We start from the raw sequence: 16,792 nt of genomic DNA, 5'->3' as shown, positions 1-16,792 counted from the left end.
CACATCATCAACGTGTTCTGTGGGCCCCCGCCTCCCAACTAAACCAACAGGCAATGAGAAGCAGATGCCAACTCTGCCTCTGTACCCCTGCCTCATCTCCCACAAGTCCTATACCTGTGTCTTGTGAACTTAGAGACGGGCCAGTCACCATCTTTAAACGCAAAGGTTGTAAGAAAAAGTGCGTGCACACACTTACCTTACCCCCCCCTTTATCAGGCTCATCTGTGCTTGCCTGGTGGAACGGACTAGACGGTGAAAAAGTCTCAAACAGGTCCTGTCTTGGGGTATGGCAGGATTCCCCCACCACATCTCCCCACTCCTTCTCACTGTTTGCAGCAGGGGTCTCGGTCTCAGGCTCCTCCAAGGTATCCACAGTGCTGTACGGATCTCCGCCAAGCCTGGCATACAGTTCTGTGTACAAATGGCAGGTCTGTGGCAAAGAACCAGATCTATTTTTGCACTCCCTAGTCTTGTGTTATGCCTGGAGCAGTTCCTTCGCTCTCACACAGCACTGCTGCTGATCCCCTGCCGTACCCCTTTGTCTGTGTCCCCCAGGCCATCTGCTCACAGAGGTCCGTGTTTTTATTTCTGGTCTGCAGCTGTGCTTGCACAGCATCTTCTCCCCACAAGCCCTGGAGATCCAGTAATTCCCTGTCTACTCCAAGCAAGAGCATACCCAGTACCTGTCTGCACGCATGAAGCCGGCATGATCAGTTGGGCAGTTGCACAAAACAAAGGCGAAGTGCTAGGTATGCTTGACAAGGTGGGCAATCAGGAAGAGACATTTCAGGCACATATGAAGGAGCAAGGGACTGGCCTCTGGTTTCTGTGGCCTCTGGGCAGTGGAGTTTAAAATTATGACCAGAGCAGTCACTGTCTCAGGGAATGGGCGGTGTGGGACAAGCTGCTGGAGGACTGCTATGGTTGACACAGGTCATGCAGTGTCTACACTTACACTACATTAACCTCAGTTGGTCAACCATGTCTCTATGCTGTTCGAGGGGGGTGGTTCAATCTACCATGTCACTGTACCGGGGTATTTACACTGTCCGGAAAAAAATGTGAGTGTAGTGTATTCTGTAGCTTGTAATGAGGTATGTAACCTTCTATATTAGTAGTACCCAAACTGCAACACAGAGAGCAGCATTAGCAACCTGTTAACTACCTAGAGGACATTGCTAATTCATATATAAATTCACAATTTCTAGTCATGTGGAAGGAAAATAAATTGTAGGAAAATTATTCAAGTGGTAAGTTCGGCCTCAATCTGTAGTTATAGGAAGTGCTTTACTAAGCCTCCAGAGCCACACTTTAGTCATTAAATATATTTTCTGCTTATAAGCCCTCCATTAAACTTGGATAAATAATTCTAGTAATTTGAACACACTAGCTGAACAGGTCCAAGTAGCATAGTAGGTTAGTTAATGCATTTAGGCCTGATACAATGAGGTGCTAAGTGCAATGCTTTACAAAGCTGGGACATAACCATTTGTTTTTTGAACACGTAGGTAGAAATCACTATTCAGCCACAAGCAAAATGAGTTTAGCAGTCAAATTCAAGTACGCTGTGGACACTTACTCACATCACAAGACCACCACACTGGCCAGCACAACGAACAGCCTCTGCTCAAGCCAATCTCAAATCTAATAATCAGGACAGGATGGAGGTGCTCTGGAAATTAACTGTGAGGCTTGTACCATGCCTAGTTTTACCCAGTGCTATTCATCCCTCATTTCATTGGGCACTAAATTCACACAAAATATGTAAAAGACTATAAAATTTTAGAAGACAAATGAGTCTATAAAATGATAAATTAGAAGGAAAAAATTCTCTCAACTTGCATAATTACAGTCTATTGTTCCAGAAAAATTAAACATAGAAATACTGAAGCTATGTACTACAGTGAAATCACATTCAATACTTTCTAAACAGACACAATTTCTCAAAAAAACTTCCCCAAACTGTAAGGTGAGATCAGACATTACTCCTGAGGAAATTCTGTGCCAAAAAATTAAAAATTCAACAAAATTCTGCATATTTTATTTGTTAATAAATGCGGAGGCTCCAGCATGGCGGTCAGAAGCACAGGCCATTGGCTGCACAGAGATGGGAAATCACTCTGCAGCCATCCCCCACCCCCAAGAGACACGGACTTGACAGTGACGCTACACCCGACCCTGACACAATGCAAAGGCTGGGCACCTCAGGGCCCTGCCCCTCTATGCCAGGAGTACCAAGATAGAGAGTGATAGGGACAGAGTCTTGCACACCAAGCCCTGGTCACCGATCCAGATTTGGGGCAAACAGGCTCAGCCGGTCAGGATCCAAATGTGGAGAGGCTTAGCGGGGGGGGATCCAGGTGTGGGGTGAGAGGGTTCTGTGTGGGGCAATCTGTGTGCGCGTGGCTCAGTAGTGGGTCCAGGTGCAGAGGGGTCTGGATGCACAGGGGCTTGTTGGGGAGTTCCATTTACTGGGGGAAATGGGACTCTGCAGGGGGATTCAGGTGAAGGTGGTTGGGAATCAGCTAGGGGGAGGGGAGGGGTCAGTGTGGGAGGCTCAGTGGAGGAGCATACATAGAGCAAGAACAATTCTGTTCTTTTTTGCTGAAATATAAAAATTGAAATACTTACATAGGACAGTAAAAAACATTGTGCATTTTATTAAAATCACATGATATGGTTTATTACATTTGTACAAGAGTATGTTCAAAGACTGAAACTTCAGAGAAAGCAATCGTCTGCTGAATGTATGATTTAAAAGGTAAAACAAGCATAAAAATGTCAAGGTATTTGCTTAAAATCACAAAACTCTCTTCTACTACAGTAACCTAATCCACCTCAAATTCAAGTCTTTAGAACTGCTCTCCATGTGCTATAGAACAAAATTCACCAAATGCCTGTTATCCAAGCAATCAGGACCCAATTAATTAAATCTACTCAGCACTGCCCAGATTAGCCTGTATTCTCCAACAGTCATGTAACCTCTCCCATTAGATAAATATCTACAAGTTCAGTTGAGATTTATTATTGGCTGACATTCTTAGTTTATACTGAATTGTGATCTCCCCTAAGAATGACCGTGAACAAGAAGATATTTCACAAAAACCCACTTTGAAACTATACTAAATTCAGAGAATATCAAATAAATATTTTAATGTATAGCATTTGAATATCACCAGGGATGAGGAGAGGGAGAAATGAGGGAAAGCATTATATGACAGGATGGCTACTGGATGCCACGCTATAAGTCCACTGGAAATGTTCATGAACAAGCTAAAACCTTTTTATGGCATTGACTGGGTTTTGCACAAATCAGTTGAATTTGTCCAATAAGCCATACGCAACTTAATCCAGACTGTCCAAAGAAAAATTCGAAGTAGCAATATTTTAAGGACTAGGTATTATTTCCAAGACAAAATTCCCAGTGTTGAGTCCCAACTAAGCACTTTGTTTACAAAAATTCAGTAATGTGTTCCACTGCAAATAAAAGATTAATAAATACATATACACACATACTTTAAATGCCCTTAAGAAAACTAAAAATACAAGTATGTCTTGATCAGATAATTTTGGGGTAAATTTCCTTTGGCCACCCATCCCATGTCTACCTCCAGCACTAGATTAACTGTTGCTCTATTTGCGGCAAATAGTTAGTATTCTTTAGAGGCTCCATAAAAGCAAACACAAGACAAACAACTGGTGCATTCCAGATGCAAAATCCACTGCATTAACAAGTCAAACTGGAAGAAAATGACACCACTGTTTATGAAGCATGTCTTGCCTGGTCAGCACTCTCTTGAGCTGAAAGGAGGTGTCCATGACTGCAATGCAAAGCACCTTGTGGAAAATCCCATATTTGGCTTAATATTTTCAGGGTACATCAGAAGTGTTTGCATCAGCAGTTCTTCCAAAGTCTCAATTCCCTACCACAACAATGTAGACACAGAAAAGGGTGTGCAAAGACCCGATCACTCCATGTTGCATCAGCGTAACCAAAGTAATTCTTTTAAAGTGATTCAGTTAAGTCGTTGCAACTTGGTGCATGGGCATCCTAAAAATCAATGTAGATGTGTCTTTATGTAGTTTAGTTTGTTCCTATAAATTTAGTTTTAAGCTAGTAAGTATGTCCACATCGGCGTTTGCACCAGTTAGTGAAACCAATGCAAGTTTGAGTGCTGACGAGCACTAAGATTTGCAGCTACAAAATGCTAACAAATATCCTTATGCATAGTATTGCTAATGCACCAATTGAGAGAGGTATGAAAGAGCTAAGTGTTTCAAAGCTTTAGTACCTTCCTAACCTGGTACAGAATTACAACTCATCTCCAGTCAAGACTATCGCTAACTACGTTCAAAATGACCACAGAGCTGTGTACATAACAAGGTTCTGCCGACTGTATTATTTAAACAGGTGTTTTTAAAAAGTGTTGTTGAATTTAACTATTGTGGAACTCCCACAGGAAAACAATGTAGAGAACAAAACGAGTTACAGTCATCTTTGGCATTTTCAGTAGTACAGCATGTCCTTAAAAGTAAAGCAGCATGTAGCCAAAGGTGATTCTGTACAACAAAAAGATAACAAGACAACCAATTGCTGTACAGCAGCAATTTATACAATTTTACAGCAGTATAATTTATACTGGTCATTACCACGTTTAAAGAAAGCCAAAAAGATTTACTTTCATCTTAAATACTTATTCTCATCTTGTGCATTAAGCATTCATACCCCTTGGAAAAGAACTTTAGGGCCGAAAGACTCTCTTGTGCAGGTGCTACTGTGTTCACAATTTATTGTACCTGCCTTTTAGCACCCAGAAGTAGCTGTGCACACAAATCCCACCATATAGATAGAGCTAAGCACCTGATTTTGCACACAAAAATCCACACAGGCCGAGGGTCCATTTAAAAATCAAAAGCATGAATCAACTTCAGTTTGCTTTTCCCAACAGATTGTCACATGCTTGATCACAAACAGAAGTTACTCTCACCAGTGGAGGATCAGAGTTCCCCCCACCCTTTGTTTCCAGATGCCACTGTTTTTTCAGTATGTATTTGCAAAGAATTTCCCTGCCAACAACAGCTATCCCTACTATATCCATTCATGAAAGAGCACTCTTTCAATTTAGACCAGGATGTACTTAAATTCACTTAGCAACAGTGGCATGTACTATTATAAAGAGAACAGATACAAGGTGAAATATTAACAGGAACCAAGAAGCCTAAAAAAAATATTTGTTTTGGCTTTTTAAAATGTGTTTTAGCTTGTGTGGCTGAAAAATAATATATATTTTGAATATATAAAACCTAAAAATAATGCAAAAGAGGAGAACACAATTTTTTTAAAAAACAACAGAAAGCAGTAATATAGTGAAACAATACAGCAATTTTTCATACAGTATTCATAATTACTTTATTATACCATGAAAAGGTAATCAGAATCTGAATGAGCCAATAACCTTGGGTTGCTCACTCTTAACTCCTTTACATCATTATTAACTATAAAACATAGGCTGGCTGGGTATTCCAGCTCTAATTACAATATTCTAATATTAAACATGCAGTTTAGAGACATTCCTCCTCATACTTACAGTCAAACACACACACCAAGATTACCTAAAAGCATTCAATTATTCAGTGGGAACTTCTGTATAAAAATCTATTCCCTACTCTAACCTCCAAGGAATAGCTTTCTTATCAGGAAAGGGAAATCTGATTTTTGGCTCCTTTGTTAGATTTCAACAAGAAATGGAGCAAATACAGTATGTTTTGACTGCTTGTAAAAGTAAATTCTGCAGGGAATTGTTACTATATCTGATTTAAGGAAAGGGGTTTGTTTGTTTTTTTGGTGGATCTGTTGTTGGGTTTGGTTTTTTTTTTTTTTTTTTTTTTACTGCCTGAGGTTTATAGCCTCTTGCATTTTGGCTCAATCACTTTTATACTGTCTTGTAATACAACCACCTGCTGCGGAAACTCTTAGTCATCAGTGACAGACTAAAACCAAAAATCTTCACATTGTGGATAAATTCAAATAAAGGAGTTCTCAGGTCCATCATGCGCTTGGGGAAAAATATCTACTCTCTGCTGGGTTTCTACACTTTTCAAAGTGACAGTACCTATGAAAAAAGATGAGCTGACAACAACAAAGAAGCTGTGAACTTTCTCAGGGTCAAAGGAAGTAACATGCTGGTCCTATTTTAAGTAAATATATAATTTTCCTAGAACTGATTAGGGAGGTTTTAGTCCCCTAATCTAATCAGGAACAAAAGAATCCACAGCCACAACTTCAATACCAGATGGAGTAACCTCTGGCTGCTATCATTTTACCAGCTAGATGAATCATGGGAGAGACGATAATGTTTAATTTAGTAGCTAAAATACACCCCGCAAACCAAAGGCCAAAACCTTCCAAACAAGAGGGGGAAAAATATACCACTGATTTAGTGTTATAAACGCTAACAATGCCTTCATTTTTAACATTCTTGCAGAGTATTTAATTTTCCAGACTTCAGGTGCTGCTACATAACATGTAATATTTCTGAAAAACTGCAACTTTACTTCTCAGAGTATTCTGATCTCTACAAAAAAAAGGCGTCTAATTGTTTGACAAAGTGAACACTATGTCAAACTAGGGCTATCTTTTTGTTGTTTTAGTAAAGCATATAAATCTGCAACAGACTAATTTAAAATAAAGCTCTGCATTATTAGGTAGAAATGCTGCAGCACACCTAGATTAGGATTAGCTAGTTTTGAAAAATTGTGTTTCCCTTCCCTGTCAGTTAGCATAGTAGACCTTACCTTACTTTTGAAAAAGGAACATGCAAATCTGAAGATATCTAAAGTCTAGGAATTATTAAAACAGTTCAGGTTTGCTGGAGAACTTTAGATTGTTGCCTCTGAATTATACCCATTTTCACAGAAGAGCTTAATCGCACTGAATCATTCCTCTGAAATTTGCACTGTTATTTCCCCCTTGAGGAACTGTGCAGTCGCATTGCTAATGCGAAATTTACAGCCCTCATTTCCCCCATGCTTTTGCTAACAGTAGGAAAAGCCAGAATTCTAACCCTGTTGTCATATGAGAAACATATAGTTATAATAAACAAAATTCACAGATCACAGTCAAATATTATTTATCCCAGTAACCAAATGTTTGTGCAATCACTGGGGCTTTTTGTTGGCAGAGCTGCATAAAAGTTTCCTAAAGAAGCCCAGCTTGTTTTAATCATTTACATTTTTCAACATTACTTGTTCTTGCTTTGCATTCAAAGGTCAAAACTCAAACTGCTACCTCAGGCAAACTTGGGAACAAATACGAATTGTTGTGAGCTCTCTCAGTGAGAATTTAACATTTACTATCATTCAACCTCTGTTACAAAAGGATTCACTGATAAACTTTCAAACAGACATAAAAGGGCAAAGATAAATGAGATTCAGTTCACACTACCGTTTGTGTGTCATATGAGTCCAACAGTTTTCCTGATCAGCATCAATATTTGCCTTAAGATTCACATTATAAAACAGTGTTGCAGGTTTCATAAATGTCAGGAAATACTAGAAAGTTTGTCTATAGGCTAGTGTGGCTTGCAGATTTCGGGGGGGCCTCATCCATGCTGGCCAGGGAACTATATTAGAACCTTAAAATATGGTTATTCGACTGTGGCATGGTTGTAACCTTAGTGAGACTCCAGATCAGACACTATAGCAAAAAAAAATTATATGGAATTTTGAATATGTATATTCCTAGAAAGACTTTCAGACAAGCAATATTTGGTGTTTCAGAAGCAGCAGGAAAACCTGGTGAAGAGCCGACAATGATTTTTAAGAAAGGAAAAATTAACTTAGAAAAAACACAACCATCTTTCTCAAGAGGAAGGGGTTGGAATGTAGGTTTTCTAGAGTATGAAACAAACTAAACAAGAATGCAGCCACTCAAGGTTTAGGAAATATAAGCAAAGTTCTTACTGAGAATGGATAACTTAACACAAGTGGATCTTAAGTGCACTGAACATTTTGAATACATAGCTTGGTAACAGTATCAGAGATTATTTTGACCTAGTATTTATTGAAGAGCAGTTTACCATGTAAGGGACTATTCTTTAAACTTGTGGGGCTCAAAACGAGTTAAGGACTTAGAACACTGCTGCTTCTATCACACGTTTTAAAGTTAGTAGATAACTTGATAGGTCACAGAGTAGCAGCCGTGTTAGTCTGTATTCGCAAAAAGAAAAGGAGTACTTGTGGCACCTTAAAGACTAACTAATTTATTTGAGCATAAGCTTTTGTGAGCTACAGCTCACTTCATCCGATGCGCAAATACAGTCTGAATACTGTAAAAAGCATTATCCGGAGGCTTTTGACAAATAGTTCATCAAAACATGCAGGCCACATTATTTTATTTTTTAAACAGACCAATACATTTTATTGCTTGTATGGAATATTGGTGCAAATAACTGACCCTGGTTCAACCTCTGGTTACCCGGCACATTTACACATCAGTGTTGAAGATTAAACAACAGTGGCCCTACATAGGGCTTTACGTCCCAGATATAACAAGTTTCACTAATTTTAGTTCTTCTTATAATTACTGCAGAACTATCCATTTTCCTGCTTCGTCGTCGTAAGGGTACATCTTCACTGAAGGTCTACAAAACTGTATCTGAGTTACTGTGTCATCACTGGTACTGCACCCACCTATGAGGTTACCAGCATAGTGAAAACTTCATTCAGCATTTAGCCTATAGCCTCAGATGAGCCAGCTGTGGAGTTGCAATTTGGTAAGCTCTACCTTAGCAGCTGCCTCTTGGGAATTAAGGCCTGGCTGGTGTCCCAGCATAGAGTCAATTCCACCTGTACCTTCCTCTTTCTGCTTAAAAGGCTCAATATGCAAGGTTCTCAGATCCTCTACTGATTTCCCTTTAGGGGAATACCAATATTTCCCCTTAGAGAAATATTGCAAATACAAGCTCCCAAGTTGATTTTCATCCATTTTTTCCAGTGATTAACCAGCTCATTTTCCTCCTTGTATTTTCCCTCACCCGAAATAAACAGAAAATAATAAATTGTAAGCTTGTACTTTGCTCCTTCACTTTTGAATCTGTTAGGGTTTGTTCAGCAAGTGTTTGGACTGTGAACCTCAGTTCGCTGATATTGGGGTGCAACTCCTGCAGCAACTATGCCACTGTGGCATAATGGGGAGTACCCAGACCAGTAAGGGGTCCTGTCACCACCTGCCCTGTAAATCTTAGTGGCCTTTGTGCTGTGCATGTATGGTTCATTTCCCTAGTAGCCAGCCTACAAGCATCAGGTCTCACTCTGGCTCTCACAAACTAGTTACTCCTTGCAGGGTGACACCAACAGCCCTTTCAGTCCCAAGTCTCTCCAAATACGTCCTCCCCGAGTTCTTAATTACCAGAGACTTGGACTGTTTCCCTCTGGTTCATCACCTGCAAAGATGTAAAACCCACTCCTGAGGTATCAGCCTACTTTGGCCCCCACCCTCCATAATTTACACACCAGATACCTGCTTGGGGGGGGGGGAGGGGAATAAAATTTAAAAAAAAAGTTTACTAGAAAAATCAGATTCACAAATAAAAATAGTAAGGGAAATAAAAATATATACAGGTTACAGAGAAACCCAAAAACACAGCCTCAGGTTTTATGCTCTCTTATTAGATAAAATCCCTTTTCTAATGCAAGTTATCTATTGCCTTAAGTCAATTTCTCAGCATACCCCTGAGCTACAGGAGGGGGACTGAGCCTTCAATCATGAGGCTGTCCCTCAAGGTCTAGATTAAAAAAAAAGAAAAAGCTTAAATCAGTCCCAAGCCTGTTTTTAAAAGGCTGTTCCCCCCACTCAGTCCATGGTGACTTGTTTATTCAGAGTGAGGAAATTCCCTCTTGACTTGATAGCAGGGGTATCTCAAATGTATTTCCATTAACTCTGTTGGTCCATCATAGTATTTTCCTGGGCAGGACGCTGAATCATTATTTGAAGCTGGTTTCACGTGAACACCTGGCTGGAGTTGCCTGTTCTCGCTAACTACTCAACACCCTTTTCTGAGGTGTAGTAGTAGAGATTATGAACACAGTTTTCTACATACACAAACATACAGATTCATAACCACAGTCTATATACATCTTATGATGGCAACGAAGTTCAGAACATTACAAGGGTTCATAAAAGACCTTACTTGACATACATTGGAACCTCGCTCGAACACGCAACTATATAGCACGAATTCGCATATAACGCGGTCACGGCCATGGATCCCAAATTTAATTACTTTAATTGCAATTCATTTTAACCCAGTCTCCACGTTAACGTGGTACCACGCATGGATCCCAAATCCCACGTTCTAGGGACAGTCCGGTGTACTTTTATAGTTCAGTAATACAGTATACAATCAGTTGCTTTAACTTCTTGTTTTGGGGATTTAAATCTTTTGTCCTCCGCTTGAGGTATCTGGACCATCACTAAAATAAAAGAAATACTTGTGGCACCTTAGAGACTAACAAATTTATTTGAGCATAAGCTTTCATGTCACTTCATCAAATGCATCCGATGTAGCTCATGAAAGCTTATGCTCAAATAAATTTGTTAGTCTCTAAGGTGCCACAAGTACTCCTTTTCTTTTTGCGAATACAGACTAACACGGCTGCTACTCTGAAACTGGAACATCACTGTCGCACAGGCCAGCCGAACAGGGTTTACAGCACCAAACTTAGGTGAGAAGATTGTGTGTGTGAATGGAAGGGAAAATAGGAACAACACATTTGTAAAAACCCTTAGTATTTTGGTGAACATTCATTATTTCTCCAAAATGTTAATGGACCGTAGCCTCACTACACATTCAGCTCTACCACCTGCATTTTCACCCTATTTGTTATCAGCTAATTGGGTCTGAGATAAAGGCACCACATTAGATGCATGTATAAACAGATTTCACACGTTTGCTTTTACTGACTGTTTTTCCTGCTTCCAATTCAGCCTACATACTCTTATAACCACAAACTGCTCTCAGTTCCAGGAACATTCTGCCAAATACAAGAACTAATGTGTGTTCGGACCTACCAAAAAAGATGGCTTAGGCCTGGTCTATTCTAAAAAGTTAGGTCAATCCAGCTACATTGCTCAGGGTTGTGAAAAATACACACCCCTAATGACACAGTTAAACCGACCTAATTCCAAGTGTAGACAGCATTTAATTGATCTAATAATTCTGCTGCGGATTTAGCTACCACCTCTCAAGGGAGGAGGATTACCTATGCCAACGGGGAAAACTCCTCCCATCAACATAGGTAATATGTACACAGGAATGCTACAGCGACAGGGCTGCAGCTGTGCCACTGTGGCATTTCAAGTGTAGACAAGCCCTTAGTATAAAACACACTGGGTTCACTGAAGCAGCAATGCATTGTCTGTGAGGGGCAACATATTTAACGCATGGTTTCTGACAAACCTCATATCCTTGTTGTAGTGCCCCCATTTAAGAATTTACTAAAAGAACCCAAACAAGTAATTTAACAGTAGACAGAGACAGTGTTTCTGCACACAAGATCATGCTATACATAAATCTACACAATCACTTTAGACCCTGAACAAAATCCATAATGAAATTAAGTTACTGAGTCAGATCCACAGCTGATGTAAACTAAGGTAACTCTACTGGGTTCATGAAGCAATGACAATTTACACCAGTTGAGGACTTGGCCCTTTTAATCCAAACTGCATACAGCCTCTACACTTTAAGGGTAGTGCATTCTCCATCTTTATACAGATATGGCTTTAAAGGATTCTTAAACAGTATAGAATATTTGCCTCAGTAGTAATTCATCCACAGTACAAACCACTGACCTCCTGTGACATTACAAAAATAGATAGTTCCTTCTGGATACTCATAAGCAACACAATAGCTAGCATAACCCTTTGACCCCAAAACAGGCAGGTTTATGAGAAGTCTATTAATACATGGCTTCTTGCTTTCTTTCCTCCCCTGCCACCCCAAACCAAAACAAAAGGTCTCTCACAAATGAGCTATTAGCTACTGATACTATGAAACAAAAGGCTGTCTTGTCCCATCACATGAATAAAAATGAGCAAGGAGGGGGTTAGAGGATCCACCAAGCAATTCTTTACAACCTCTAGTGTAGGATACTCTACACTGCAGAAGGAAGTCAATGCCTTCTGATATAACAGCTGTACACAGTTACATTAAATAAAATAAAAAACTAGTGCACATAATATACAAGCTATTCACTGAACTTTAGTGAAAGTTGAAAGAACAGTATCTTTAAAGATGCATAATTTAAGAACAAGTTGACTAATTATACTAAAGCCAACAGCATAAAGAAGATATGCAAGTATTTGAGAAACAGTCACAGCTATTAAAAGTAAAACAAAAACACACTATCTACTATAAAAAACACACAAAGGAAGTGAGATAGATTACGTCAGCTCTTGCCTCAATTCATAAATCCTAACCACAAGACAAGAGAAATTTTAAACTGCCTTTCACTGGAAACTGCTTAAAGTGAATACATGCAGTTTAAGTCTTAAAATATGCTATTGAACAGCACTCGCTGATGCATCACTTTCAACAGCCACAGGGGGGAAAAAATGGTGTAATCCTAGTCAATTCTATCATGCAGCCAGATCAAATAACATTTCAAAAACTGGCTGCCAAGCACCCAGCCTGCCAGAGTACAATAAGCACTTGAGTGTGCTGGACTCAAAACCACCTTTCACTGCTCCCAGAGATCTTTATAACATAGTTTAAACACTACTAAATTACAGGGTTGGAAAAAAACAAAAAAGCTTTTAAATGTTGCTCCCACACAATTCTTCAACTTGCTGTAAAGCATCTAAAATGTCTGCCTTGTGCTATTTTACATGGCAATATATCTATTCAAACATGTGATTGCCTTTAAGAACAAAAATCTGACAAAAATGCAGATTGTGGTGCAAGTCTGGAACTAATTGCCACCAGATCAATGGCTTTACACTGAAATAACATTGCCCTGTCTGTAGGGTTTTAAATCCTATTTATTTTAATTTTGAGTTCCCAGAAGGAATCCTGTGCTAGAATGTAGAATATTTAAATTTAGACCCCATGAATTAAGGGTCACATTTCTGCTCTTAACTTTTACTTATTTTACAAGTCTTTTAAAAAAATCGGACTAATTTTAACTGAAAAATTAGTCTCCTTGTCAACTGCCATTTTCATTCATATACAATTAAAAAAGAATCCCATATGGCTGAAAGGAAGCCATCCAGTCACACAATACCCCATGCAGTGTAATGCCACATGTACTCAAGAAAGGCTTAAAAACGGATTGTAAAACAAAGTAGAGCTGGTTTCTTTCTCAAGAAACAGAAAGTGGTCAAGCAGGTCTCCCTGTCACTTCAACTAAGAACAGGGTTTGAGCAAACATTATAGAAGAACCTTACACCAATCACTGTACCAATTAAAATATAGAAGGCATTCCAAGACACTTCTGCACCCTAGCAAGTGGAAAGAAAGTGGATTTTCAACCAAGCAAGGAAACTTCAATCTTCACCTCACTTGCATAAAAATAATGTAGAATCAAAATGTTTGCTCTGCTTAGTTAACTTTGTTAGATTAAAAACATACAAAGCAAAACATTCACCTGAGAAAGGGGAACCTGTGGCCTTAAAGCACTCTGAACTTGCCTTCTGGGCCAATAAAAGCTATCACATCACATACCACGTCAATCCAACTTTCCTTGAAAACCTGGAATATCCGGAAGGGCAAAGATAAATGAATAAAGTCACGAGTTTCTCTATCCAGGTGTCTTCTGTTGTACAGTGAGAGTGATTTATTATCATCATTATTCTATTTTAAGACTAGTAGGGTGACCATCTCAACATTCTCCTCAGAATATAACTTCATTTTGTGTAGTGCCTTTCATGTACTGTTAACTATAGTTACGGAATTAAGTAGTGTGTAAACGCACCCTCTGGACTCACACCCATTACATGACCTGCAGCAGATCTGACTTCCTTCAACTGTAGCCCACTTACAGGAGTCAAAAAATGCAGCCCTAGCATCCAAGGACTTCAGCCAGGACAGGGTCCAAGGTTCCTGTCCATCTCAGGAGCCACACACGACAGTCCCCCCGCCCCCCTTTGCGCTCACACTCACCCAGCCAACCTTGGGCTTTAAGCTTTGCAGTTCCTGAAGGAGCCGGACAAACACAACTTGTCTGCAATCCTAGCAGCTGCTAAAGAATGACCCCTGCGGACTTTGTGTTTCTTCTCAGGAGCCTGCAGGACGGTGGCTGCTGCTGTGTCCAACAACATGCAGGACCATGCAAGGCCCATGGAGGAGAAGAGGGAGGGAAGGAAGGCAGGTAGGAAAGGGGGGCGATAGGGAGGGAAAGGAGGAAGGCGGGGGAGGGGGGGAAGGAGAAATACACTTGGTGAACAAAAGGAGGCCCCCTCTTCTTTACTGCAGAGTAGCTGGGCCAGGCGGAGGAGAGAGCAGCATTGCCCGAGCTGGAGCCTGCCCTGGGTGCACAGCCAGAAGCCCCCTGGCTTGCTGCAGTTGGCTCCCCTCAGCACATGTACACTGTACTGCTGCTCCCCCTCTCGCAGGCTCCGAGTCCTCAGCTGTTCGGCTGCAGACACTTCCACATGCCTCTGTGACCCCGTCTCTTTTCTTTTACCCAGACACCAGGAGGAGGAAAAAAAGAGACAGAAGCACAGCCTCCAAAAGACAACGGGCGGTGGAGAGGAAAACCCGGAGCGGAGTCCAGCAGCAACAGCTCTGGCCATGCACAGGCACATAGGGAGCACGCTCAGGCTGCCTCTGCTGCTTATCCCTCCAGTGCAAATGACACCACGAAACAGGCTGAACACACACACATTCCAGTCCCAGGCAGTGTTTGAGGCTTGATGCCTAACCCTTCAATGCACAGACTCAGCTCTGTCTTTGGTGCCTGTCTTCTTCCTGGCCACACTCTCCACCTGCCCCTCTCTCTCTCTCTCTCACACACACACACACACACACACACACGACTCAGTTCTCCATGCTACTTGTGCTGCTCTCCATACATCTTTGGCCATATACAGGCTCACGCACGCACGCACCTCCACTCTCCTTCTGGCTGATGCTGTTGCCTATCCTTTCCCTCCTCCCCACTCAGCCCAGCCGGAACCGAGCTGTGTGATTGATGGCAGCTCTTTAATAGCGTGGTCAGCTAGAAAATGCATCTGCAAGCAAGATATTAAAGAGGCAAAGCATCCCCGGGAGTGATCAGCAGCTCACATCCTAGAGCTGCAGCCAGGAATATTAATGAAACAAACCCCCTTACATCTACAAATGCAGATCAAAACACAGGGGGTGGGAAAAAATGCAGATAAAAAAAATAAAGGGGTGGAGGGAAGCACACACAGAGCATTTGTTCCAATGATGGGTAAAAGAGAGGCGCCTCTCTGGTGTCACATTAGAGACATTTCTATACAAGGATTTTGTTGTAGTTTATTCAACCAGTAAGCCATTTTGTTAAAATCCTCTCCAACCCCCACTCCCCTTTTTTATAAGAGACTAAAACTACATCTGCTAAGCAAGGCACCTTTTAAATTTGATTTGATTGAAATTAATCTAATAATGAAGAAATAAATACACTCCTACCATGCGGCTTTAAAAAACGTGATACTTAGCTACTAGCTTCAAGTATCGCCCCTACTCCCGCTTAATGCAGTAATAATAAAATCTTGCAGCTGCCTGAAATGACCAACTTCATTTTGGAGTACAGCCCTTTAGATCTCGAGTTCAGAATAAAATGTACACCTACCAAAAAGAAGTTGTGTATGCAGTCCATGAATGGTGGCAATACACAATATCTTCTCTGTCAAATAAATAAAAGGCTTAGCTTTACAGTAATGATGTTTTATCTATAACTAAATGACTGACACATACACCTCAGTATTACTTTACAAGCCTCACACACCAAAAGAAACCAACATGTCAAACCAAAGTTCATGATTTTTTTTTGTATATCAAGTCCCCATGAATGTCAAGTATTGTCCCCGGCCTTGTTTTTCCCCCAGATAGTGTACGTTATGTTCTGATTTGTATTTTTATGGTAGGCATTTATATGGTGTTCATCACTGTAGTGTCCAAGTCTCTCTCAAGAGAAAGATGTACAACCTTATAATTTTAAATTCTGTCCTTGCTAGAAATAGCTGCCTAAACCACCAACACAGCTAATGTACAAATAGCGGATGAAGTATAACACCCTTGCCACCCTGAAAGGCTGCTGTGATCAATACAAATTGAAGGTGGTGTGTAGTGCAAGCTTGGCTCTGTTGCAAGATCCATTGTACATTAGCTTCTCAACAGGAGCCCATCCTAGGGGGAAATGTGCTGCTTCAAAATTAACTTCATAACCAAGTGGCTTTGTGATAGCTCAACACCTATCAGAGCTGAAATCAATCCACAAGTACAAAGCAACCACACTGCATTTATTCTCACTTCAATTTTCTGATCAAGTATGGCCTCATGCATGGCAAACCATGGAAAGTAGCTTATTTCTCCAGTGCCCACTTAAGAAAATGTTTGCTTTCAAATGACATCCAAAAGAGTTTTCTTGCAATAAGCTAATGCTAAGTTCCTTTTCCACGAAATATGTCCCATTTGGCTGGATTTTCAAAGGCACCTACGTGATTTAGGTGCAGGAGTCCGGATCACTTAGGCACCTTTGAAAATCCTTTCAGGCATTTTGGATTCAGTTTTCATGAAAGATGCCGAACAAAACAGAAATAACATGG

At 40.5% G+C, this 16,792-nt stretch overlaps 1 protein-coding gene across 4 annotated transcripts in view; it reads right to left on the bottom strand.

Annotated features, from left to right (window-relative positions):
• The window catches only part of RERE (arginine-glutamic acid dipeptide repeats), a 406,322-nt gene that overhangs the window by 311,641 nt on the left and 77,889 nt on the right, over positions 1-16,792 (bottom strand). For 3 of the 4 annotated variants that reach the window (XM_077837604.1, XM_077837607.1, XM_077837608.1), the window contains exon 1: positions 14,163-14,651. The exons of the other annotated variant lie outside the window; for it this stretch is intronic. The gene's annotated coding sequence lies outside the window, so the exon portion shown is untranslated. Of the gene's footprint in view, positions 1-14,162; positions 14,652-16,792 lie in introns of those variants that run through there. 4 annotated transcript variants of the gene reach the window in all.

This window comes from Eretmochelys imbricata, chromosome 18, assembly GCF_965152235.1.
Source record: "Eretmochelys imbricata isolate rEreImb1 chromosome 18, rEreImb1.hap1, whole genome shotgun sequence".
Lineage (NCBI taxonomy): Eukaryota > Metazoa > Chordata > Testudines > Cheloniidae > Eretmochelys > Eretmochelys imbricata.
Note: the sequence above shows the minus strand (reverse complement) of the source record. Positions and strands in the feature narration are given on the sequence as shown.